This window comes from Lepidochelys kempii, chromosome 3 (genome assembly GCF_965140285.1).
Source record: "Lepidochelys kempii isolate rLepKem1 chromosome 3, rLepKem1.hap1, whole genome shotgun sequence".
Classification (NCBI taxonomy): domain Eukaryota; kingdom Metazoa; phylum Chordata; order Testudines; family Cheloniidae; genus Lepidochelys; species Lepidochelys kempii.
In genome coordinates this window covers 83,444,795-83,472,201 of record NC_136382.1, presented here as the reverse complement: position 1 = coordinate 83,472,201, position 27,407 = coordinate 83,444,795, and the positions used below count along the sequence as shown (strand labels likewise).

The 27,407-nt window shown below is 42.4% G+C and overlaps 1 protein-coding gene across 1 annotated transcript in view; it reads left to right on the top strand.

The window, feature by feature from the left end:
* The first annotated feature begins 3,854 nt into the window (after positions 1–3,854).
* SCML4 (Scm polycomb group protein like 4) overlaps positions 3,855–27,407 on the top strand; it is a 113,256-nt gene continuing 89,703 nt past the window's right edge. The window contains exon 1 of the mRNA XM_073335165.1: positions 3,855–4,006. The gene's annotated coding sequence lies outside the window, so the exon portion shown is untranslated. The remainder of the gene's footprint in view (positions 4,007–27,407) is intronic.

Genomic DNA, 27,407 nt, shown 5'->3' with positions numbered 1-27,407 from the left:
AAAAGACAGGATTGCAAAACTACAGTATCCTTCCTTCCCTTATGGAAAATCCTATGGAATGTCCTAGAACACGCTCTTTTGTACAGTGTTGCACGGACATTCGCTGCATTCATGCAGCTCCTAGTGCGTGCATTCAGCCCCAACACATTTGTGCAGAATAGAAATGTAACTACTTAAGTAATGAAAATTAATGATGTGCCAGATTCTTAAACAAACCTGCTTTTTTTTTTTTTAAATGCATTCTCTCTGTAGGGAGGTTTGTTTACCTACTACTCACAAAAGTTCGGTTGTAAATTAGATTTCGCTTGAAACCAGAATGCTGGGTACAAACCCCCTCATCTTTGAGGGTGGATTAGGTTGAAATTCAAGTCTGAACTCTACAAATAGTCAATATCTTAATAATGGACCAACCCAGAACCCCACACCTGAATCAGGCCCCCATTTCAGTTCTGTGATGATCAAAATCTGGCCCTGCAAGTGAGTTCATCTATTTTTAACGCTTTGGCCATTTTCCCACAATATCTTACCCTCCTTTTTGTTTATAAATTATGTTGCCTTTCCTAATACCCATATGTTTTAAATTCCTAGGGCCACAGCCTCTCACTGGACCCTGAAGACGTTAGCTGAGCAAATTCTGGGATCCTTCATCAAGCAAACCTTTCTCTGAAATCAATGACAATTTTTCTCTATTTAAAGACTGCAACATTTGGCCCTAAATTAAAAAAATGAACAAACTTTTTTAGTGTTGGAAAATAGCAATTAAAAACAAACAAACAGTCCAGGCTGATGTCTTGGTTCTGAGCTGCTATGTCACCCGCTCATGTTAGATGGCATTGGTAACCTCATATGACAGGATTGACATAACTGGACATGATAAACCACAACAACATATTTGCTGAGGAAAATGTAAAAAGAGAGGGATGCCTGAGAATCATGCTCCAAAATTTTAACAGATTAGAAGAGAAGGAAGGGTCTTTAAAAAGACCCTATCAAGATATTTTTTGATCACTAATAATTGTTATTGTTAAAGCTATTGGAAACTTGAAATTGAAATCTGCATAGGTTATCAGTTTTCCCTTGTTTTGTTTGTTTGTTTTTTGACTGTAGGGTTCCTCATGTGTGCTGGCCTGGTGGTACTGCTTTTGCTTTTGTTCTTTTTCAAATAGCAAAGAGAAAAAAGTAAATTTAGGACCTGATCCGCAGTCGCCATAAGCCCTTTGCTGAGAGGAGCTTGCCTTTACTCTTGTTAAACACATATACACACACACATGCCAATCACATGGGTTTCATAAACAAATATACGGGAGGAGAAAGGTCGGTCAGATTTGTCTGATGATTTTCCTTACATGCGGAACTCCTGTTGACATCAGCAACATGGCCAAGAAATGCGGCATTGCGTCGGTTGGGCTTAACATTTGTCAATCCACAAGCTCTTCCCCGCACCCTCACCCCCCACTTTATTTTTTTTTGAGATATTAAGGTTTCTGGAACTATATTTTTTAACAAATAAGGAAAAAACACCATTGTAATCACACTAATACTAATATCACACACGTTCTTTATGAAGGGAATTAGTGGTGTGCGTTGAAATGTCTCATCTTACCTGCAGATCGTTGATTAATAGCTGTATGTCAGATGAATGCCGTTCTAGCCAACTCTTTTTAAAAAGAGCCCTGTTTCGCTAACATGTCATGCCTGAACATCAAGCGTCAAGACTTAGGCCTCCTGCTTTTACTCGTATAAGTGGAATTTTTCTTGTTTCTTTTTCTCTTTCCATCTGCTGCTTCGTAAATATACTGGGTTCAGTTCTGATCTCAGTGTACGCAGTTGTAAATCAGAAGTGACTTCACCAAAATCAGTGAAGTTACCCCAGGGTGAAACCAGTATAAGTGAGACCACAATCAAGCCCATCACAGGTATCCACAAAAGCATTCATGTGAATAGCCCGAATACTGGTAAGCAGTACATTTTGGCTTGTAATAAATACTTAGTAGCAATGTATGCAAGTATGTGAAGTGGACAGTAGGGAGCTTTGCAACACTTTTAAACAGCCCCTTTCCTAGTATAACGTTATCTAGAACAGACAAGGCAATGGAGCGTGATGGGATTATGATAATTATTTATTGTATTTATTATAGGGTTGCTTTTTTAGCATCACTGTGCTCAGCGCCGTGCAAAATAAATGAGGACGCAGTTTCTTCTTGAAAGTGTTTACAGTCCCAAAGCCAGGAAAATCAACTTCTTTATCCTGACAAAGTACAATGTTATGCTGATCATAACCCAATATTTTCATGTACTGTGAATACAGTTTTCTGTGCATCTCTATAGTACTGTACAGCTATACTCCACACTCTAGATCTGAGTGTGTGTGTGTGTATAAAGCTATTCCAATGCACGTAGCATCATTAACTGAAATATCTGCAGCAACAAATCATTGATCTCTATTTTAATTACCAAAAGTCAAACAACTCATCCTTCAGGTTTGTGGAATCGTGTAAGCTCAATATTGGGCCACATTGCCGCATGATCGGGACAAAGAGATGATGATACAGTCTGGTTTCTATGGCAACAGAGGAGGGGTAGTTAAAACAGAAATGTTGCAAACACCCGTTCTGATCATCATAATATCATTAATGTTATTGCCAGAGACATTACTCTTAAAAAAGTGAAAGTGCCATTGCCTTTCAATTTGTATGGATTTTAAATAAATAAATTAATTAAATGGCAATTTTTTTTTCTTAGTTTAGCTGCTAAGCGAAAGGAAACAACACACAGGCCTCCTTTTCTGCGTGTAAAATGTGTGTGTTCTTTAAAAGGCAGTGGTTGGCTGGTTTTCCGGACATGATGTGGTTGAAGCTGTCATCGTAATGGAAATTCATTGCTGTAGCTATGGTAAATCGAGTTTTCTGCCTGTGCTGAATGCATTAGTCTAATGAGCTGTTTGCAGCTGGAGAGCTGAGCTGCTGGAGACTTACAGTGTGCTAACAGACAGGGAGAAGATGGCTTTTGCAATAGTCTGTGTGCATGTGCTGAAAGTCATATGCCCGTTAGGTCGAAATACCTGGTCTCTGTAAGACACTGATCAGTGTTTTAACATAAGCAATAGGTAAGGGGAATGCATGCTTCTTCTGTGCCTTGTTTTTGTTGTTGAGCCCTGTTTTAAGCAGCTGTCATTCTGTTGTATGCACTGCTGTATGATAACTTTAGCAATCCTAAATTGCACACTGTATGTATGTGATATATGCATACAGTGACCGTGCTGTACAATTACTATGTACACTGAACCACACCTTAACTTAGTCATGTACTAATATTGTGTTTTCAGGAACAGTTTAATAAAGAAAGGTGCAGGGTATCAGTGTATTCAGCAGGTTTTGTCTGTGTCTGCGTCTCTGCTAGTCCATGAGCGTAACTGCTTCTCTATTTAAACTGTTTCTTTGAATACATAGAGTGTCTTCATGCTTTTTTCAAATGTAAATCAAAGTGGTTTTCTTTCTTTTCCTTGCCAGGTGCATGTCTCTTCCATTTTTAAAAGCTCCTTACCTTGAAACGTGAATAGCGGGCAGCAGTATTTACAGCATGGATTTTGTTTTTTAATGTAGATCCTCGGGCAGTCAATCTAAAAAATGATCTTTTTAATTCCCCCAAATCATGTATTAAATTGGATTTAATCCTTAGGATCCTTAACTGACAATTGCCGGAGGCAGTGTTTTTTTGTGCTGGTTTTACCTTTAAGGACAAGAGGCATCTAACTTACAAAGGACGCAGAGGAGGGCACTTTAGTTTAGTTGATTTGTCTTTTCAGATGTTTTAAAGATAGGCTTGAACGTGAATTGGTACAACAGGCACAAATAATTTCTTGATTAAGTAGACACACATCACCTGGGTGGTGGGTGTGTGCAACTCCTGTTAGCCCTTCAAGTGTGTCCCTTAACTTCACACGCCATCACACCGTCCAGTCTACAAAGAGCGAATCTTTTACAGAGGGTGCAGTCCCACCGGCTCAGTGAGTAATTTAACAATTGACATAGCTGGAAGTTGTTTCTCTCTCCAGAGCTCAAATGAAAGAGGCTATGAATGCCATTTGCTTTGCTTGGGGTTTATCGAAACCTGCTAATTTGTTAGAACGAAATAGCGTTGGGATTTTCAGTATGGATGAGGCAAGTTCCAGGAATCCAAAGCCAGTGTAGAAAGCTGCAGAAGGAACATGTGCTAACTCGTCTGTTTGGGGGGGGGGGGGGACACTTTAATTTTAATTCTGTATTTTATTTTAAGAATACTTTGGAGACATTTTGACCAAGTATAGACCATGGGTCTTTAAGGTGCATAACACAGAGAGTAATGAAAAATAGATTTAAAAAGGGGTTAGGTAGCAATATCTGGAAGATGCAGAATTGTTTGTGTCCACAGGACTGTACCCTAAAACTTACCTTTGTGTTCTGATAATACGTACAGCTTCTTCAGAAATGCTGTGCAGACACTTTTCAGTTCAGATTAAACATTTAGAGCCAGTCAACAGTTTGTGTAAATTGTCATAGCTCCATTGACTTCAAAAAACCTGTCTCCGTTTACACCAGCTGAGGATCTGCCTTTTAGTTCTGAATGCCCAGTTTTAGAGATCTTGTTTAGACTCAGGAGCTTCCAGTCCTATCTAGCCACAGGTGACTTTTTGAAACTAAGATCTCATATTGATTTTTCCTGTACAATAAAAGACAGAAACACAGTTATTTAGTCAATGCAAGCCACACTTTGTGCCAGAAAGAATTCCACTGCTGGGTGCTGTTTAACTTACGCTTCTGGGGAACAATAACAAAACCCCTCACTTCCTGGGCTCGATCAAAAACTCTTGAGACAAACCCATTGTTAAAGTCTGTGGTGATGCAGTCTTGTCCAAAGGGGGCTGCTGGATAGATTTGCTATTTTTTTCATAGACCTATTTGAAATGGTGTAACCAGAGCACTCTTAATACAATGGTGGACACTATGCAGAAAAGAATTAGTATAAATCGTTGATTTTTTAAGTTTGGCCACATCCTGAAATCCAACAGCAGCTGATAACGTATGAATGAATGAGGGACCAAATTGCCTATAAAGAAGACACTGCAGAGCAATATCTTTCTCAGGCATCCCCTGAGCTCTGTGCTTGCCACAAAATGTACTTGTTTCTACTAAAAATGGACAATGCAGGGTTATAGAGTTACGGTATATTTCAGATGTGTCATCCCTAGAACTTTAAGAATATTCAATTTAATTTTGCCATGTATTTTTTTCTTTCTATAACATAATGTAACGTACTATTAACCACCCCCCTCCCTGACTGATTCTAGTCCGTCTGAGGTGAAGTTAGAAAGTGGGGTGTTGAGTGGAGTGTGCCACGAACAACTTGTGTACACGGCATCTGAAAGCCCTGCTTACTGAAGCCACCCTGCAACTCAGCGTGAAGAGGCGGTTCCTTGGTTCGCAGCTCTGGGACACTGAGAGCCTGCACTGTCCATCAGGCATACTGACAGCTGTGTACGGGGCAGCGGTCGGGGGCTACCCTCGCAAGAGACTGCAGCTTAGCTCTCAAAAGAGCATATTCACAACAAAATGAAACGAAGCGTCTTCAAAGCACAACGGCTCGCGACTCATTCTTTAATCAATGGCAAGATTTATTTTTTAACTTCATGTTCCGTAGTGGAGCCTTTGCTGCTGCAGTACAGCTTTGTTCTCCTCTGGGCTCACACCCTGACTCCGTGCCCCTGTCCCTTCGCTGCGCGTTTCAACTGGGAGGCAGCAGGAGGACCGATGAGAGGGCAAGAGTAGACTAGTGACAAGACTTCCAGCTGTCACAGTGTGTTGGTCTGTCACAGGCAATAATATCACAGTCTCAAGGCAGTGAAGAAAAGCAGGATGCCCCGATCTCATTCCGATCCTCCGTGCATCTGGGTCTTTTTGGAAACCTGAACCTGCAAACCTTTCCTTACCCCTGCCATCTCTTTGGGCTCAATGGTATCTTTAAGGACCTCCCCTGAAACAGCACTCTCACAGGCTGGCCTTTGGGCTCAGTGCTATTGTTCATATGTCTAAGGTACGCCTACACTGCGGTTAGACACCTACCGCTGGTCTGGGCCAGCTGACGCGGGCTCGCAGGGCTGTTTCATTGCAGTGTAGCTGTTCTGGGTTGGGCTGGAGCCCAAGCTCTGGGACAACTCCCCCTCACAGGATCCTAGAGCCTGGGCTCCAGTTTGAGCCTGAACGTCTGCACCTCAATTAAACAGCCCCTTAGCCTGAGCCCCGCGAGCCTGAGCCAGCTGGCACGGGCCAGCCGCAGGTGTCTAACTGCAGTGTAGACATCTTCTAAGTCTCAATGTAGCATGGGGCCGCGGAAGGCAGAGGGCTCAAGACTCCAACAGTAGAAAGAGAGAGAAATGCCCGATTACTTTAAGTGATTATTTCTATTATTTGTGCTTGTCCTTGCACAGAAGGCCAATGTCCGCCCAGTAAGGGCTAAGCAGGAATTCTTCCCTGTTAAGGAAGGCCCTTACGCCACTCCAGCTAACTAACAGAGTTATTTTGTTGTTCTCTATACATACAAAACATGTACATGGCATGTACAAATCAGAGAGGGAGACACATTCTCTGCCCCAAACTACTGGCAACGGAGATAAACGAGGCAAATAAAAACAAGCCCTACAGACACAGGCCAGGTCAGGCAGGGGGCTGGCGAGGTGTGTCAGGAAACTGTTTGGTGAGAACGAGAAAGTTTGGAAGAACCGGGTTACAAGGCAAAATTTGAAGAAGCAAAATCCTTAGGCTCGGTGGGCCTGATCCAAAGCCCACTGAAGTCAGTGAAGGTCTTTCCACTGGTTTCCATTAGATTAAGTGCTGTCCATACTGGTATTTTCAGCAGTATCATATCTTCAGAGTGTAACATTGTAAAAGGGAGGTGTTAGTAAGAAGAAATAGAATTTTTCCCCTAGGGTCCTCTTCCGCCCCGCCCCAGCTGTATAGTGGGTGAAGGAAAGGGTTAGTACTAATCCCAATGTGAAGGAACTCTCAGATGGCTGGAAATCATCTTGCTGGCCATTAGAACTAGTTACCATATTTAGCAGGTGACTGCTACCATGGGTTTCACTGGACAGTGAAGGAACAATAATTAATAGTGTCTATTTGTACAATGGGAGACATGCCAATCTCACTTTGAATGAAAACGTATTTCTGGAATATATTATTTGTTTTAAGGTGTTGCCATATGAAGAATTGGCTTCCTGAAGAAGGGAAACAAAATTATCTTTCCTTTTTGCTATGTTCTTAAAAGCTCATTCACGACTGTGTCAGGGAGATTACACATTGTTCTATGCACACGTGCAAGAGAATTACAGTTGATGTGTGTTAAAGATGCTAATTAATTTGTTATTGACATATATATATTTAAATACAGTCTAAACTAGCCTCTTTGCACCAAGTTTTTCGACTGACAAGGGTGAAGGATTTGGCAGAAGAGGTGAGGGTGTGGTTAAATTTTCCTAACTAATCATTTAAATGCCTAATGTTGTGGGGGGTTAATTGCCTTAAAACATCATGAAAACTAGAGGTTGTTGACTAAGATTGCATGCTACCTGAAGGAAATAGTGTAAAATTGGACAGAACAAACACTGGATGGGTAGTTATGTTACATGGAAGGATGGATAATTCTTCTTGTACTGGATGGCTTGCTCTTGTTCTGAGTCCACCTTTCCGCACTCCCACTGATTTTCATCACACAGGATACTCTGAACTACAGTCCAAGCCTTTTGCTCTCCACATGTTTTCACTTGTTGTTCTTTTTGCTGGTGGGAAGGAAAAAGTTTCCTATTCAGCCATCCCTTTCCCGACCCCAACCTCTTTGTGATGCACCAGAGCACCCCAAAGCCCTATCTCTACTGAGGTACACTTTTCTTCTGAAAACCCTTCCTGCTCCTTTATGCATATGTCTGTCTGTGTAGCTCTCCGTCAAAAGATAGCTGGCAAAAAGGAGCCATTAGCACTTTACCAAATGCATATCTGGATCATAATGAATATTAATTAGTAACTGGAAAATATATGGCAGGCATAAGAATTCCAGGTAACTAGGCAATCCCTTCTGAAAACTTCTTAATTGCAATTAGGTGGTCTTGACTGCAGTTTGTAAGGCTGGAACCCAACAGGAGCTGAAGGAAACTCTGAAAGAAGCCTGATATTCTTTATATTAGAGATTGTCTAAACATCAGAGGCCAGAGCCTCAGCTGTGCTGACGGTAAATTTGGCCCAGGTCAGGGGAGTTTGGACTAGGGAGGGGAAAGTGCCTCTAAGCCACTTTTCCATGCCCATGATCCTGGGTTGGTGTAACTTAAAGCATCTGAAATTAGGGCTGCTTGAAATGACATCAGCTGCCGTGGTTCTAGAGGGACTGCGATGCTGGCTGAGGATCAAATGGAGTAACATGTTTTTCACCTTGTCCCATTCCCACACAACCCTATGCGGAGGGTGTCGGAGCAGATTATTTCCCTCTCTCAGGGGAAATCCTCCCCTCACCTGCTTGGGCAACTTTTCAACCACTTCAAGGTGCTGGGGCAGAGCAACACTGCCAGGGCTGGGGCCAAGAACCTGGCCCTTGTCTCTCCAGCATTTTAAATGACCCATGGAACATTAGTCTGTCCGCTTAATGAATGATCTAGGGAGATCCACATTTTGGTTCTGATCCTGCAAACACATACACGCATCCTTACCTCTACTCACACAAGTACTCCCAGTGGTGTTTCATTGATTTCAGTGGGACTACTCACATGAATAAAATGAAGCCTACAGGGTCAGAACTTGAAATGATTTTAAATCCTAGTGTTGAATTTATCCTCTGCAGAGGTTATACACATATCCACATATGTACATTTACATACATTGTATGTGTGCTGGTCAACAGGCTCTTCTCAACCTGTTGCATCATGTGCACACTTTCTCGGCATATCCTTCTTGGTATTGATGCTATACTGAATGTTGAGCAGGTGTCTATGTAAAACAAGTATGTCTGAGCATGATCTACACAGATGGTTAAGGCAACTGTGACAGAAGTGTTGATTTCTTAAACACAAGGGGTTAATTTAAGATACACTGAGATGCAGCACAAGAAGTAGCATGTCACCTTAGTGTGACATAACACTAGTATGACCTCATTTGTGATCTCAAGCAAGACAAGTTGTTTGTAAAAATCAGCTACTTTCCTCTTTGAATTGCTCCTCAGGTGTGAAGTGTGTGTTTGGGGGGGTACTTTCTGCTGAGGGAAAGCCTGTAACTCTAAGTGATAGAGATGCTCTATTTGTGCATTGTGCGCACACATTTTCCTGGCACTTGCCTGATTCTCTGTGTTTTGGCCTGTACATCAGTGCACTGAGCAGAGCAGTGCAGAATGTAACCGGTGAGGGGAGGGCAGTGTACAATAAACTTCCCACTTTTTTCCACAATAGATATTTCTGTTCAACTCCCTCTGTTTTTAATAGATTAGCTTGTCATTAACATATTTATTTTCACAATTGCGCTGGGTAAGATGCCCAAAGGTGGTTTGATAATTAACTGAGAGCTGAACCTCTGCACCAGAGATGAAGGAAGGTCTTGGGCAAGCTCAGGCCGTAACCAGGGCTTTTAATTCTGCACATTAAGGTTTCATTCTAGCAATGCAATTTGTTAAGGAGGACATTCTCCTGATACTTCAGGTGTGGTGCAGTTGATAAAAGAGAGAGAAAAACACAGGCTTTGCCAGAGCACGTGACTGTTCCATCAGAATCCCACTTGCAGCAGTGGCTGGTACCTGATGCCACAGGGAGAGGCAAGTCTCTAACAATGCATCCCAGAGAGCATTCTACAGTGTTTCCAGATACCTCCAGGAAAGACTAGACTGATTGAACCTCCCCTGCAGAGATAGGTGAGGAAGAGCTCCCTTGTGCTGTGTAGCATATATTTCTTTTAGCTTTTGAAAAGTGGAGGTGTTTTAGCAAGACAGGTCCCTGGAGGGAAATGCCTCCCTGATATGTCCATTTAAAGGATCAGGTTGGCTTGGCAACAACAGTTTTCAAGAGGGGCTTTATGCTGCACTCCCACTCCACCCCCCCTTTCCCCCTTCATCCCACTCTATGTAAAGAGAGAGACAACTTCCCACAGTGAGGGGGAAATCCCTGGGGATATGAAGTCCTTGAAAGACCATCCCACCCCAAATAACCCCATTATATCATTCTTCAAACAGGGCAAGCAACTCCCCTAAGACATGTGAGATTCCAGGCCACAGACCCTGTGTAATTCCACAGTTGGATTTATTATTAATAGTTATTAATAGATGTCTGGAGGCTCCCACCAAGATTAGGGACCCATTTTGCTAGGCCATAGTTTGAATGAGGAACTCTCTCCAATAACTTACAGCATAAAGAGACAAGAAACCATGTGCTGTTGTTCCCATTTTATAGCTGGGGAGGGAGACAGATTGTGACTTGCCCAAGCTCCCTCAGGATGGCTGTAGCAGAGCTGGGAATGAAGCCAAGCTGTCCTTAGTGGTGCCTTAACCTCAAGACAGACCCCCCAGCCTCCTTGATATGAAATCTCCCTTTCCTCTCTGAAATTACCTCAGTAATTAGATATGGGATGTAATTCAATTGCAGTCTCACCAGAGTCTGTCACAGCCTGAGTTTTGAGAGGCTAAGAGGATAGGGCAGAACATTGTAGAAATTTCTATATACACCAGCACTTTTCTGAAAGAGTTTTGGTTTGATTCATATACCTGTATAAACGTAAAGCTGGGCGAACCACTGAGAAATCCACATGTTCACAGGCAGCATCCATACCCACTTTTCCTGACCTACCTGTGCCACTGATGGAACCATTGAGTCTGTGTTCCACTCCCAGAAAGGCCACCTCCCAACCAACCTGCTAGTGTCCTCATAAGTACATTTTATCCACTCTGACTAATGTATTCATATTGCACCCAACGCCTTAGTAGCTAAGCATCTTTCAGGAGGGGAAGAAAGAAGCCAAAGGATGACAGAAATGTTATAAAGCAACTGGGGTTTTTTGGATGTTTTATATAAAATGGCTTCATTTATGAAATTTAAACATAAGTTTACAAATGCTGGTGCACTTAGGAGAGGCACTGGGAACATATGCGTAGAAATAAAAAAGATAGAAACAGGAGAGAGAGAGAGAAATCCTGGATGAGGGTTCCTCCAATTTCACCAGAAATAATACTTGGGCCTAATAATAAAGTGGATTTTTTTTTGTTTTTTGTTTTAAATGGGAAGCAGTGGTCAAAGGAGGGAAAGGGGCCTGAGACTGATAACTAGGGAGAAATTGCAGGGGCATGTAGCATGATGGAATTATAGTTTGGAGACTAAGCATATTTTCTTCTTTGCTGATGATCTCCATTTGTATCTGAGCAAATTAGGACTGAATTGTTGAATATTAAGTCTTCATTCCTGAGTATGCTGGACTGGGTTTCTGGTTTAGTTAAGCACCAAACAAAAAAAGCATGTGTTGCCTGTAAAGTTCTTGGAGAACCGCCACTGAAAAAAGGCTTGAGCATGTGGAAAGTGTGATTATTTAGTTCTTCTCCTAGGCCCTCTCTCCCCTGTTTATACATGCAGACTGGGCTTGAACATCCCTGGAAGGAGTTCAGAGTCTCCCCACAAGTTTGAGAATTTAACAGGGATGAAAGCAGTGGGGTTCTAGAGAATGTAATAAATAATGAGATCCTTGTTATAGATTTCTTTGAACCATCCTACTGAATTCGGTAGCAGGGATATCATTCTCTTTTGAAATTCCTAGGGTGGGATAAAAAACCCTGACCCTAAACCTGTGGAAAAGTTGTTATTTAGGACTTTTCCTAAAGAGAGAGAGAGACATAGCAAAGAGTAAACCAACGAACTAAGTACAAACGTAATGGGACATGTTGGTGTGAAAGGGAAATAAAGAACAGTTCAGTGCCCTTTGGAGGATACACCTCTGTGCAAGGCATCTTTCAGTCACACCTATTGCCTGAGTGACTTGAGGGGTTTAAGGAGATGGATTAATACACTGTCCACTACATTTGAAAAGTTTCCTTGGTGCAAAAATTGGTTTTCTTCTGCTATGCAGCACCATTGACTTTGTTCTGACACTCTCCCATTGGTACCCTGTCAAACAATCCCAGGAGAAAAATGTAAGAGTGAGTTAGTTTTTTTTATTGTCTTTTTCCTCCCTGACTCCAAAGGCCATTATTGAATACACTTGGCTTTTGGTGTCGGGAAACCAAAGGGTTAAAGAGGGGTGACCCATCTTTCCAAGGCAGGTCCGCTTCATTCATGCAAGTTGGGAAGCTGCCAAGTTACCAATGAGACCCTGAATGAGTAACCCATTAAAATTACAGAGCATTAGTCTACTGCCCAGGGGGTGGGTGGGAGGGAGCCCAGTTTAACCAAGACAGAATGGCAATGCAAGAAACAAGGATTTGGAGGTGGGTGCCCAGCACACAAAAAATGAACTAAACAGAAGACAGAGCATCTGAGAGAAACTCTATTTATTATCATTATTTATGTACAGGCAGAGATTCTATGTCCTTTCCCCCACTGCAACAGAAAAAATACATTTATCTCCTGATTTCATCTGTCAGCCTCCATCTATTTCCCTATAAACGATGAATGAGAGATGTGCCTGGTAACTATCTCTTATGGCTCAGAAAATATTTGAATGTATTTGCATATTAAGTTAGCCACATTTACACTGCGCTTACTAAATGCAGCAACACGAAATCCTACACAAAGGGGGCTCGTCAGCCATTAACGTGTCCAGGATTTATGTGAATGGCTTCCCTTAGTGGTAATGGGAGTTACCTGCACAAATTGCCTGTGCTCCAAGAGGGGCTAGTGCATGTAAATACGTATCACTCGGTATGATTTATTTAAAAAAAACAGCACCCTGGCACACTAAGATATTGCCACGTTCCTGATATTTGCCTAGTTTTTCTCTTCCATGGTGGCGTGATGCCTGGTTATTGACTATGAGGCACTCTTCCCTTTTAGGGTCCAGTCCTGCAAACACTTACATGCATGTGCAGTCCCATTGATGTCAGTGGGGCCTACTTGCGGGAGTAAAAGGTTGCCAGGAGCAAGACCCTACTGAACCAAAGTCTCAATATGGTGTTAGGGCAGCAAGAGGGAGGGTGTTAATTCCAGCCTGCTTGTCTGCTGGCCAAACTTACACTGTTTCTACCTACTGTAAATTCCCCCTCCTTTTTCAGCTGGGTAAGGGATTCTTCACCTCTGGTCCTAAACTGGCATGTAGTCTTGCTGTGAACTGTTCAGCACCTGCCACTTTCCGCCCCTGGCATATCTGCATTTCGGTGTCCATGCTGTGACTCTTTTGCTTATACAGGGCCTGATTCTCCTGTCATTTACTCTGATGTCAGTGAGGAGTAAATCCAGTGCATTCAATGGAGTACCATGGCTGTGTCACCCAGGAGAAAATTCTCAATGACCAATCTGTGGACCTGCGCCAGTCCCTGAGATCTCCTTGGCACAGTTTAGGAAGGCAGCAAGCCCGTCCCTGGTATCAAAACAGTTGAGAAACATGGCTCTAGCCTTTGTAAAAACAAGAGAACACCCCTATAATGAGCTATCCCTGAGAGGAGAACACAGGGCTGCCCTGTGACAATCCATTTCCCTCTGGCTGTTGCCAGACTCTTCCCTACGTTGCCCCACTTTCCATTAGTACCCTGTGTACTCTATTTATGCAGTGCTCTCTTTGAATACAGCCCTATTCAAAGCACTTCACAAGACAAGGCCCCTGCCCCTTGTCTGGCTCAGGTGAATAGTATACGTGATAACTGCTCAACGGCAAGAAGGCAGAGAGCCCATGGACCTTATTCCCTTTTATACTAATGCCTCTCTATGCTGGCTGAGTGGTATAAAGAGGCCTTAGTGTATAAGGCACCATGTCTCTGCAGAGCTTAGAAAGACTCCAGGCCTGACTACTATAAAGCACAGTGTAAATCCGACCCTTTTGCAAAAGCCTTCCCTAAATACCAAGAGAAAGAATTGAAAGGAAGGAAGTAAAGAAGAAAAAGCACCTGCAGCTGGGAGTAGCCAAGGGCGAGGGCCACAAAGGACAAACCAATGCAAGTCTGAATGGTCTTGGTGTCTGTTGGCCTCTTTAGAAAAACCTACACTAGGTAGATCACAATAGAAGATCATCATGAAAGGTGATTTTGGGGGAGGGTTATGGGGCCTGGGAAGTGGGAAGCGGGTCTAAGGGTAATAGCGGTGTGGTGAGAACTTGTGTGTGTCAGAGAACACACACTAAGCCAGGAGATACGTGGATCCCAGCCTATCCAGACAAGGAGGATTTGCTAAGTATATTCAAGTGCTTCAGCACATCTTTCCTGCAGATCACCTGGGTTTTCACTGCCTGCCGTCCCCTCTTGAGCGTCTCCTGCTTTTCCAATCACAATCAAAGCCACGGGTTTGGTTTCACAGAGCCTCAGTGCACCTCAGGTCCATGAATACTTTTCAGTACTGAAGCTGGGTGTGTGTTTCCTTTTAGAGAGGGCAGACAGGGAAGGCCTGTTCCCAAGTTTCCTGTTAGCCTACTACTTCGTGCTGTAGTGAAACAATGCATTGTATATGCAAATGATATTGATGGCCTGCAAGATTTGGCCAGGCCACAGGAAATCTTTTATGGTTCCTCCATGATGGAGTTGCTCCATTAATCATTTCATTCAGAGGTGTGCACAGATTTGCACCAGATTCTGTGCTGAAGGCTGCCCTTGTATTGGTTTTGGTTAGAACATGCCACTTGGGAGTGTGTTTCTTGTAGGGGAGCAGTTGTTGAGAGAGGATTCTCGTGCTTGCCAGAATTTGTCATGCTTTTGATCAGAGTGGTTTTTACTTGTCAGTCTTGTTTGTATCTTCCCCCTGGCTGAATTAATCCTGTGTCTTGTGGTGTTGGCAACATTTTCATTATTTGGGGTATTTTTGCTAGCTGCCAGGCATGTGTTTTATCCTCATGTTAGTGAAATACACTCTCTCACCAGGGATGCAGTGTCATTTAGTGCAGGGGTTCTCAAACTTTTGTAGTGGTGACCCCTTTCACACAGAAAGCCGCTCAGTGTGACCCCTCCTTATCAATTAAAAACATGTTTTTATATGTTTAACTCCATTATAAATGTTGGAGGCGACGCAGGGTTTGGGGTGGAGGCTGACAGCTCATGACCCCCCCATGTAATAGCCTCGCGACCCCCTGTTTGACAACCCCTGATTTAGTGGATGGAGCACTGGACTGGGACTCTGCAGACCTGGCTTCCATTCCCAGCTCTGTCACTGACCTGCTGGGTGACCTTAAGCTAGTCACTTCACTACTGTGCCTCATTTTCTCCTCCAACCCTCTGTCTGTCTTGTCTACTTTGAGGGTGAGCTCTTCAGGGCAAGGACTGACTTACTCCATGTTTGCACAGAGTCTAGCACAATGGGCCCTGATCTCAGTTAAGGCCCAAGGTGCTAACTGTTATAATGATTAGTTATTATAGTGAGTGGCTGGACACATTATGCTATGGCTGACACAGTCAGGTACAGGTTTAGTTTAGGAGTTTGAAGGGGATTGTGCAGAGATTTTTACTCTTATGGCAAAAAGTTTGGGTTCCCTCCCCCCCGCCCCACAGCCCTTTGAATGGGTTAAGATTTGCACTTATATACATCACGGACCATGCTTATAGCTGCAATTCTGTGGCTTTTTTTTTTTTTTTTTTTTTGCATTACTTGTGTGTTTGTGGGGAGTCTAGATTTAATTTTGTGGTGATTAATTTGCCCAGACATTAGAGTGCAGGTTATTCCTTGTCTTACCTACACTCAGCCCAGCCCAGCCCAGCCCAGCCCATTTAATTTGGAGACCACTTCCTTCTCTGTGGGGATATCCATCTGTTGTCTTGCTACTTCAAGCATCAGCTGGCAAGCAGTGCTCAGGCAGCAAGCAGCTTTCAACCTTCCTCCAAGCCAGCCTTAGAAAAGTGCTTCAACAACTCAGCAGAGCTGCCCCAGCCAGGGGAAGAAGGAAGACACAGAAGCCAAGATTTTTCAAACGAGGCTAAGAGAGTTAGGCACCCACTTCCCACTCAGTTGGATTTGAGTGCCTAAATCCCTTAAGCACCTTTGAAAACCACAGCCAGAGAGACACCTTCCGTACTGCAGAATGCAGGGCTGCTACTGAGCCAGTCCGTGTTGTTTTTCAAGAGAAATCCTGAACACTTTTCATTAGAGCTATGCAGTGAAAGCTGAAGCTGTGTGCAATCTGTCTGGCTTGAGGAGGGATTCTGATGAACCTCTAGCTCAGACCATCCAACTATTTGCTAAACTTTAATCTAAAATTGCCCTTTCTGCGTATCCCTGGGGCCTGGTCCCGCTCCCAGCGAGTTCCGTGGTGAAACTCCCATGGACATAGATGGAAACTGGGCCCAAGCTCATTGTTTGTTGTCACGGGTGTTTGAAATTGGTACCCACGCTGGCTGATCTATCTATCTTTGGTATCTGTATGGCTCGCATTATCTTAGCATCCGAGCACCCACAGTCATTAATGTATTTATCCTCCCAACACTGGTAGGAGGTAGGGAAATACTGTTATCCCTATTTTACAGAGACAGAGTCACCAAACCTGGGTGATTTGCCCAAGATCACCCAGGATATTCTGTTTTCCAGAAACCTGAGTTTCTCCAAGTCCCAGGCTCATGATCTAACCACCAGGCCACCCTTCTGCTCCATCCAGTGTCCCCTGCCACAATATAGTCATGTGTTTTTAAGAAGACTATGTCCTTCTAATAATACATAATATGATTACTAATCAAGGAAGACCAGTTTCGGTAGGGATCTATTAATAAAAGGCCTTATGACTAGAGAAACCCAACATAAGAAATACAGCTCCCAGGGAACAGAAAGCTAAACGGTGTGGCATACATGGTGTACCCTACACCCAGGTGTGTTGTCAGCAGCTGCTACACATTCCAGGATGTTATTTGTTGCCTGTCTTTTTTTTGGATCGAATTTGCCCACTGCAGAGTAAAAAACCCCAAGAGCATGCAAAGCTCCTTCTTTGTGGTACTTCCTGGGGCTCTAAGCAGCACTCTGTCACGAGCCTGCGCCAAACGCTGTTTTCTTGTGGGAATTACGGAGAGAGAGGAGAAATAATTTTTTTCAAATAGACTAGCTGAAGATAACTCCGTGTTAAACTGAAAATCAAGTCATTAGGCTAAAGGGGTTGATCACAATGTTATTGTTTCGGTCTGTCTTAAGAACTCAGATGGCAATTAATTAGTGAAAGGACCACAAGTTGCTGAATTTCAGCACTCCGCGAAAGGAGCAGTTCCTGGCAATAGCAGGAGCAGCATTAGCAGCAATCTAGTCATTTTACAGTAACTGCAGTGGAAGATAATGGCAGTGCTTTTGTTAACCTAATTCACACGTCTATGAATCATATCACGGTAAGAACCCAGTGGGAACAGAGGCTTTTAAGGGGAGTTCTCGTCCCTTGTTAGGTCTGCACATGAGTGGCTGTGCTTTGTTTCACCCTGTGTTTTCCAAATAGCCATGGTGATCACTTTAAATCACTTTCTAATTCTAAAATGAGCTTATTACACGGAATTATGTTAATGAACACGGTGACATTGACATTATAATGGAGCACTCGCTGGCTGACACAGCAGTCTGTCGGTTCATGTAGGGAACCTTGAAATACTAGCACAAACCATGTGGAATAGCAACCCCATCATTTTTAGTGACGGCCTTGACCCGTCTTCTTTAACGGGAGATACTATGCAACAGTTATGCCTGGCCTGTTGCTTCTCTGCAGAGCTGGCCTCTTGCTCACCGTGCCTGGTGGGCTTGTGGTTTGCGTGCTGTGCCCTGCTTTTCTGCTCACCTCTGCAGATCTGACAGTGACGTCCACGACCTGGGTGTGTGTCTGCATGAAAAGACCAGGATTAAAGAGAGAATGTGGGGCAAGTGAGAGGAAACGAGTGTACAATTAATTTGAGATGGAGTATGTATCTTAATGTCCACGATTCACCCCTAATCCTGGTTTTAAACAAGTAGTGACAAAGATTGTGCAAAGAAATGGTCTGAGCAGTAGCCTGAGAGCCAGGAACTCCAGAGTCTCAATTCAGTATTAATTCTGATTCTCTCCAAGGCCTTGGGAAAGTCACTTATGCCTAAATTTTGAACACTCAACATAAGACATCTGAGGCCAGATTTTCAAACATGCCGATCACCCACATCTCCTGCTGAAACAAAATGAGCGCTGCTGATACCCAGGCCTTGTCGACACAAGAAAATTGTAACAATTTAAGTCCTTTTTGAAATTGACCTAGTTAAATCAGCCTTTGGACTGTGTATGGACACTCTCTTGTTTCAGCTTGAGCATTGATATCAATTTTAGCTTAATCTTGTTCCTTAATGATATAACAATTTGTCAGTGGAAAGATTCAAAATGAAAATGTTCATTTCAAATCAAATCAATTTTGAGGGGGAAGGAAGGGGTTTGTTCTTGCCCTTCCTTTCCCTTGTTTCCTTTTCTCTTCCCACTTTTTTTCACCAGAAAAGGAGGGGAGGGAAAGGAGCAAAAGGGAAGAAAAAACCTGAAGCCCCCAAATTTGGTTTTGTTTCAAATCATTTTTGTCAAAAAACCTGGAAAACATCCAAACAAACATTTTCATCTTGTTTAATTTTGTTTTTTGTTTTTCAGAAAAAAATTCCCATTTTTAACCTGCCCTAATGAAAGTTCTATCTAAATGCCAGTTATTACTATTACATGCAGTGTTTTAGTCGTATCGGTCCCAGGATATTAGAGAGACAAGGTGGGTGAGGTAATAGCTTTTATTGGACCGACTTCTGTTGGTGAGATATGGAAACGTTTCTGGAAAACATTTAAAATATTCATTTGATCATTTCTGACCTTCTGTATTGTAATTTGGTTTGAATACAAATTATGACCACATGTGCTCCTGACATTTATGGGAATTACATACAAAAAGGAAAGGAATGTCTCCCCTTATAATTTACTAATCCATATAGATGCATTTCACTTACAGTTTAACCTGTTTTAAGCCTGTCAACAAAAATTGTTTGCATAAGAGAAATGGTTATTTAATAAGGCTTGGGCAGAGCTGCACTAGGATTGTATGGAATAACTTTTGGGGGTGGGGTATAGTCTGCCAGGATAGGAAATCACCCAAGGAAGGTGATCTCTTGTACAAGCTTCACTATATTCTCCATTCCCTCAATTCCCTATCTCTATGGGGGGGAAATAGTCTTGTAGTTAATGCTTTGCGCTGGGATGTGAGTTCAATTCCTGGCTCAGGCACAAACTTCCTCTGTGATGTTGGGCAAGTCACTTGAGCTAGGGCTACACAAAAGCTTTTTGCCAGCATAGCTGTGTCCATCAGGAGTGTGATGAGCCATGATCCCTAACCAACAGCTGGGCTGGTAAAAGACTCTCTGGTGTAGACACAGTGAAATCAGCAAAATTGTAGTTTTGTAGTGTAGACCTGGCCTCAGTTCCCGATATGATAAATCTTCCCTCCCTCACAAGGATGCTATGAGGATAACATTAATGTTTGTCAGCATTCAGATACTACCGTGACATAGATAAATAAGTAGCATTAACTGGTGTCCATGCATTTATCCCTCCCAAGATAGACGTAGGAGAAAATGGCACTGACCAAATGTGTATATTTATATATGATTTACATATTTATGTAAACACTTAGGACCCAGTAATCAGACACAAGCACAACTAGACTGACTTCCACGAAGTCTGGTCTGCTTATGCGAGCTGTGAATTTGGCCCTTTGAATGGGTTACTTTCTTACTGAACAGATCCCCAATCTAATACAGGAGTATTAGAGGCAGTAACATTAGTGTGATGTCAGGTGTTTCAGGTAATGTTACGTTTACCTGCCGCATTTCCACATTAACCGATTTCTAATTAACTGAGGTTATTAAATTGGGAGAAAATATTGCAACGAACAATTGATCTCTTAGCCTTAACCATAATTTTCACACAATTAGCAGTGGCGTCTCGGTTGATGAGACACCAGTACAGAGCTAGCAAGACAACTAAATTACTTGCGATTGTTAAAAAGAAGATCCATTTGGCTGTGGTTCCATTTGTCCTAAGATAGCAGGCCTTTGACCCTTGAAACATTTTAGAATCCCAGGGTCCTTCAGAAAAGGAATTCCGTTTTTTTCTTTTGTTTATATTGGTATGTTGGAGAGCCTTTACTGTGGTTAGTCAGAAAAGTGACGGTGAAAATGTCCCATCAGAGTTCTTTATTTTTTCTCTTTCCACCTGCATAAAACTTCAAGTCAAAAAGATTTTCATGTGTCTGTCAGCATTGCAAACTCAGCCTGAAATCTGAAAATCAAACTATCTCCTTTCTGCCTCGTACATGATTCATCACCAGTAATAAAGATTGCGGAGTCAGAACTCGGCCAACAGTTTTGTTGATGGGTGAGCTAGAAGAGAATCTGACTCACTCTCTCATAGCTATGTTGGATGTGTGGGGCTGTAACTTTTTATGTCTCAAACAAACAGAGGGCAAGAATGTTACGTTGGGTGGGAAGGTACTATTTTCATAGAGGGGCTGATCCACACCTCACTAGAGTTAGTGGAAAAACTCCCATTGATTTCCTTGGACTTTGGATCATTCTTTACTGATAGGTCTATAGTCATGTTTTAGACAAAAGAACATTCACTTTTGCAGACCCTCGAGGCTTACACTGCGCATGCTTGTGCCAATAGGGCCCCCATCATGAGGGAGGGCACAGGCAGTGAAATTGCAACCCTTCCTTGGGTCTTTCAGTGCATCCTGAAGCATCCCTGGCCATCCCCTCCTGTCAGTCAGCTTTGCCCACTTTTAGACAAAGAGGATCCACTCTGCTCAGCCACAGTCTCCCCCCGATCAGGGTCTCCATTTATGGGGGACTGTGCCAAGATCTACTCTGGCTTCTCCCAGTATCCTCTCCAGGCTGCACCTTGCCCAAGGACTTTTGCCAAACTTCTTTGGCTCTTTCTGCTGTGCTGTAGAAAAGTCCCAACTCACTTTATATGCTTTGTTCAGTGTCCTCTGCGGGCCCAGGCCTGACATCAGACAAGCCGGTGCCGATTGCTACAGCACATCTTTTAAAATGATGTGCTGCGTTCGTGCCGGTTTGCACAGTAGTGGATTTGACAAGCTGCTGAGCAATGTGCTCCCACCTATCTGAGATCACAGTCAGGCACCGTGTCTTTATGATGGGAATAAACTGATTTCTCTCCACAATGAACCAGTTGGCGGTGTAATAAATGCAGTGTCGCATAGATGTTTCATCAAGGGATCTGTAGATTACATCTCCTGAATATATCCTCATCACATCTGTTCCTGGGCAACCTTGCAAAATAAGCAAGGAGCCATTCTAGTAACCCATCTAGCAGCCATTGTTTTCATTAGCTCCTTTCCCCCCTGGTGGCTATGACAGTGCTTAACTTCCACATTTTATTCAGAAAGCCGATTTCACTTTGTTTATAATTAAAAGATGGCAAGTTGTAGTAAGAGTTACTGTCATCTACCACCATAATCCAAATGCCTGGTGGAGCATGAAACATTACACATTTCAAGGAGGATTGGAGATTAAGAGGGTCTTGGTGAGGAGTAAGTCCTCCAGGAGGCAGGCAAATGCCATATTGCCTGTACTTATGAGATGCAGTTTGCTGGGACACACTTCCTGAAGGGTAGAAACAAAGCAGCCCAGGACAGGGCAGTCACAGGCTGCAGCTGCACCAAGCAGTAAGAAGAATTGTTACCTCATTTCTGTACATAGTTCTGTTCATTATAAAGGATTTATCTTGGCACTGGTCTCTGCACACCAGTGAGATACTACCTGGTACCAGGAGCGAGAGGAGGCAGAGCATGCTGGAAGACATAGAGAGAGGGTAACATTGCAATGGCTGCTACAGCATAGCCTGTGCTACTGAAAGTGACTCCAACTCCCTTACCTGAATCAGAGGAAATGCTGAATACATCTGGAAAGAAGTTCAAACAGCAATGTGAGCTGGATATAAAAGCCACAGCAGCAAATAAACTGGAGGATGAGCAAAAGATTGTTCTGCTGTTAACAGGGGCGGGTACAGAAGCCCTGGATGTACACAATGCACTCCATACAGATAGCTGTTGGGAGGGAGAGAGGAAAGTTTTGCAGAAATAATCAAAATGTTTCAGGATCATTATGTTCCTTAAAAAAAGTGTTCTTTCTGAGAAAGATGTTCAGGATAAGAACACAGGATGAAGGGGAAACAATAGAGGAGTTTGTCACAGACATACAACTAAGAAGTGAGTCCTGTGAATATGGAAGATTAAAAGACTCTCTCATTAAAGATCAGATTGTCCTGGGATGCAACAATGAGAAAATATGTGACTGGTTCCTAAGGAAGATGGATCTAATACTAGAAAGGGCGATAGGTATAGATGAAGCAGCAGAATAAACAGAAACACAAATGAAAATCCTAGAGAAAGGAAGAAAGCTCATGACTTCAAGTGCTACAGCTCAATCAGCAAGTGAAAAGTTCACAGAAATTAAATTAACCAATTACAGAAACATAGAAAACAGGAACCAATGCCAATAATGTAGCAACCAGGAAACAATGCCAGCATGAGTACAAGAAATGCCCAGCACCCAGGCAAATATGTAGGAACATTAATAAATGCAACAATTAAGCTAAAATGTGCAGCAAAAACAGGAAAGTACATATATTAAGGGCAGACAGGAATTCCTTCAATGAAGAGGAAGAGCTATTTTAAGGCCAATGATAGAAGAGGCTGAAAACTCAAAATATTGGCTAATTAAAATGTGCACAAATGGCACATATGTGACAATGCAAGATAGACAATGGGGTTCAAGTAAATGTAATAATGGAAACTGAGATAGAGAGATGTAAGGAGCCCTTAAAAGTGGAAGAGTCAAAAGTATCTGTGAAAGACTATAATGGAGGAACAATTCCAGTGTTGGGAGAATACACACTGACACTTAACTACAAAGGGAAAATAACAAAACAAGAGTTTGTGGTCGCATACAGATGCAATCAACCAGGCTTGGACCTACATGCATGTGTGTGCTTGGTCTCTTTAAGAGGTTGTATAGCATAAAGAAGACAGGAAGATGATCAGCTATGAAAATATTAATAGCATCACAGGAAGATATATTCACAGGAAATGGATGCCTCCCAGCAAGATACAGTTAAGAGAAGATGTAGACCCTGTGGTACATGCTACATGAAAAGAAAGAGGCAAGAACTGCAAAACGTGACAGCAAATGGTACTAGAAGAACCAACAAATGGAGTTCATATCTTCGTAACGGTAGAGAAAAAATAAGGATTCTGGGTTGTGTATGGACCCTAAGGAGCTGAACAAAAATATAAAAAACCCACTTCCACTTGCTCACAAGAAGTGAACTGTTGTCTGAGATGGCAGGAGTCATATTCTTCAGCAACATAGCTGCACCAGCAGGATTTTGGCAGATCCCCATGGACAGCGAGATCTCCAAGATCTGCACATTCAACACACCATATGGGAGATACAGTTTCCTCAGACTGCCTTTCAGAGTATGTTTGATTCTGGAAGCATTTCACTGTACAATGAGCCAGATGCTAGAGGGTCTAGCAGGCATGAAAGTGGACATTGATGACTTAATATTTTGGGGCAGCACTGCCATTGAACATCAGGAATGACTGAGGAGAGTACTGGAAATTGCAAGAGCTCATAACCTTAAACTGAGTAAAATCAAACGTCAATTTCAAACAACACACTTGGGAGAGAGATTGACCTCCAAAGGAATCTTGCCTGACAAATCAGAAAGATTCAAGCAATACTGAACATACTGAGATATGAAAATAAAAGGGCATTCAAAGGCTGCCAAGCATGTTGAATTATGTCAGCAAGTTCATACTCAACTACAGAGCTCTCACAACTCACCTAATACATCTCCTCCTAAAGGTCACTGAATGGGCATGGATGCCAGAGCATGAAAGGGAGTTCAATAATGTAAAACACATTCTGTCAATCAGTTCCAGTGCTTCAATTTTTTGACTCATCAAACTCTCCACAGATGCCTCAAAAGGAGGGCTGGGAGCAGAGCTATCGCATCATGGATCTGATTGGTTGCCAGTCTCATATGCATCTAGCTATGCAGTCGCAGAGGTCACACACACACACACACACACACACACACACACACACACACATTGAAAAAGAGTCACTAGGTCTGACATACAGATATACAAGATTTTATCGCTTTTTCTCAACAGTTTCAAAGCAGAAACTGATCACAAACCTCTGATTGCAATACACCAAAAGGGGCTTGAAGAAGCACCACCAAGGACACAGTGACTATTTTGGTTAATACAGAAGTATGATGTGACTTGGTGTTCCAACCTGGATATTGCTTAATAATGGCAGACACACTCTCAGGATTGTCTCCATCTGACAATACACAGGCTGATGATCTGGAGCAAGCCTTACACATACAGCATGTGATGCTTTTTATCATGTTCACAGGTATCTCCAGGCATATTGGATGAACTGGAGACAGAAACAACAAAAGATTAAATGCTGCAAGGAGTGATACGAACTATAAGTAAAGGAGGGGAAAAAACCAACACTTCCTTACGTGCATATTCCCACTATAAAAATAAGCTTCCAGTGCGCTCAGGAGTGGTTTTCAAGAGATGATGAGAAGGAAAATATTGGGATGAATACATGACGGGCACCTGGGAATGACCAAATCAAAAAGGGTAGCTAGAGAAGGTGTATTCTGGACATAGATGTATAGTGACATCAAAGAAATGGTGGCAGTTGTGTTAAACAAAGACTCGGTGAGAATTTGGCAAGATGGGCACTGGCCAGTCAGAACTACAGTGATCAAAGGGGAATCACCTCTCCATATTCAGTGAACACAGGCTTCACAGCTGAAGGCAAAAATCTTACCAAGAAATCATAAGTAACTGCTCAAGATACTTGACAACTTGGCTGAGACAAGCAAAGTAAGAGCAGACACACAAGTTGAAAACAATTCACAAGTTGACCCTGTTACTGACCATGAGACTAAACAATCTGTGACAGACAAGGATTCGACTAAAGAGGGTTTGCAATACAGCAGATCAGGAAGATTGCTGAAACAGCCTACGAGACCGATCAAGACATTGTAGGGTTGTGTTTAAGTATCGCGAAGAGTTGTTAGTTATTGTATTGGCAATAATATGATAGTTTAATAAAGTTTTAGTTAAGGCAGGACATTTTTAAAAAGGGAAGAAGTGCTATAGCGTAAGTCCTCCAGGAAGTGGAGGAATGCCACAATTCCTGTTCACACTGGATGCAGTCATTAGTTTCCTGGGACACACTTCCTGCTAGGGCAGAAACAAAGAAGCCCAGGATAGGGCAGTCACAAGCTTCAGCTAGACAAAGAAGTAGGACATTTTTGTTACCCTATTTCTGTAAATAGTTCCTGTTCATAGTAATAGCTAGTTCATAGTAATAGCTCCTGTTCATATCTTGAAATCGAGCTGCTCATCAGTAAGTTACTGCAGGTGTGAAACACTAAAGACCATTAGCAATTCTTTACGGCTGAGTTATATTGAGCCACACAAATGGTGTACAAAATACAGGCCTCATATGCCATTTTGTTACTTCAGTTTTCTGTCAGTGTTATGCCATTGATTTCACTGGAGTAAAGCAATGGTGGATTATGCCCCACATATGCATGTGTCATTACTCAGTGCCCTTGGAGAAAATAAATGCTTTCCTAAAGGTGTGTAACATAGCCCAGTATTCTCAAACTATTTGTTATAGAATTGTACCTGCTGAAATGCCCAGGCACAAGTGAGAATTTGCTGAGTCTCTTGGGTTTATTTATGAAGACAAATAAAACCCAACAACCTTAAAAAAGCCAGTACGCTTTTCTTTGGGCTGTGGGCAAAGACACCTCACGCTGTGGTCTAGGGAAGTAGTAGAAAAATTCTCTATAGAACACTGGTATTGGTGATACTTTACCCCTGGGTGGAGGGGCCTAGGCACCACTTAAGTGCCATTTTAGCCTCTGTCCAGGGGCGAATATTACTCTCAGACTCTATTTATGATCCTTTTGTGTTAATTTTCTACAAACATCCAGCTGAGGAGAGCTGTGCGTGTAACCAATATTTCAGTTCAGTGGATGAATCCAAAAAAAAAAAATCCAATTTTTCAGCAAAATGAAAAAGTTAAAAAAAAAGTTGTAGGCTGCATGAAACATTTTGTTTCATTTGACCTTTTTAAGCCTTTTTTAAGTAAAATAAAATTGAGGTAAAATTTTAAAATGAAGTGAATAAAAAAAAGGAAATATTTCATTTAGAAAATGCCAAAACAAAACATTTTCGATTTTTTGGTTTGTTTAGGGTTTTTTTGTTTGTTTTTTACAAAAAAAAACCTGACAAATTTGCAAATGTTTCAGTTGACCTGAATCTGCATTTTTCTGGCAAAAAAGGTTTCAACTGAAAAATTTTGCCCACCTCTATTGCTTTTTCTGTTCACAAGAACCTTCCTGGGAAGAGGTTTCAGAGTAGCAGCCGTGTTAGTCTGTATCAGCAAAAAGAACAAGGAGGATTTGTGGCACCTTAGAGACTAACACATTTATTTGAGCATAAGCTTTCATGGGCTAAAATGATGAAGCGGGTTTTAGCCCACGAAAGCTTATGCTCAGATAAATTTGTTAGTCTCCAAAGTGCCACACGTACTCCTCGTTCTTTTTGAGGAAGAAAAATTCTCAGATATTTGTGAATTTTTTTTTGCAGTACGCAGCTCTTCTAAAGCTTCCATATTGTAGCACCAATCACCTCAACCATCCTGTCCACCTCAGCGTGCACACAGGGCCAGATTCCAGCTAGTGTAAATCATCATAGCTTCATTCACATCAGTAGAGCTCCACTGATTCACCTGCTCTGAGGATCAGGCCCATTGTATTTCTTTAGGAGGATAAGAACTAATGTAGAAGTGCAGTAGATTCTCTTTCAGTTTCCAGACTAAAAGAAGTATAGTCAATGTACAATCTGCAAGAAGGCAAGAGCAGAATAATCCCCCCCATTCCTGAAGAAGGAAAACACCTGCAAAATGAGAGGAGAAGGGCTAAGGGTTGTGGTTGCTGATTTATTGTAATTAATTTGGAATTGTTCTTAAACTCATAAATATTCCTCTCTGCAGGAACAGAGATTTTATATTTAGCAATACACACTAGGGAGTCAGTGACACACAGGAACCATTTGTCCTTCTTGGGCAAAATCTATAGACAGTGTGAGCAGCCAGGGAAGGAAGGCTGTGAGACACCAATTTCTTCTCTCTTCTCTGTCTGCGCTGG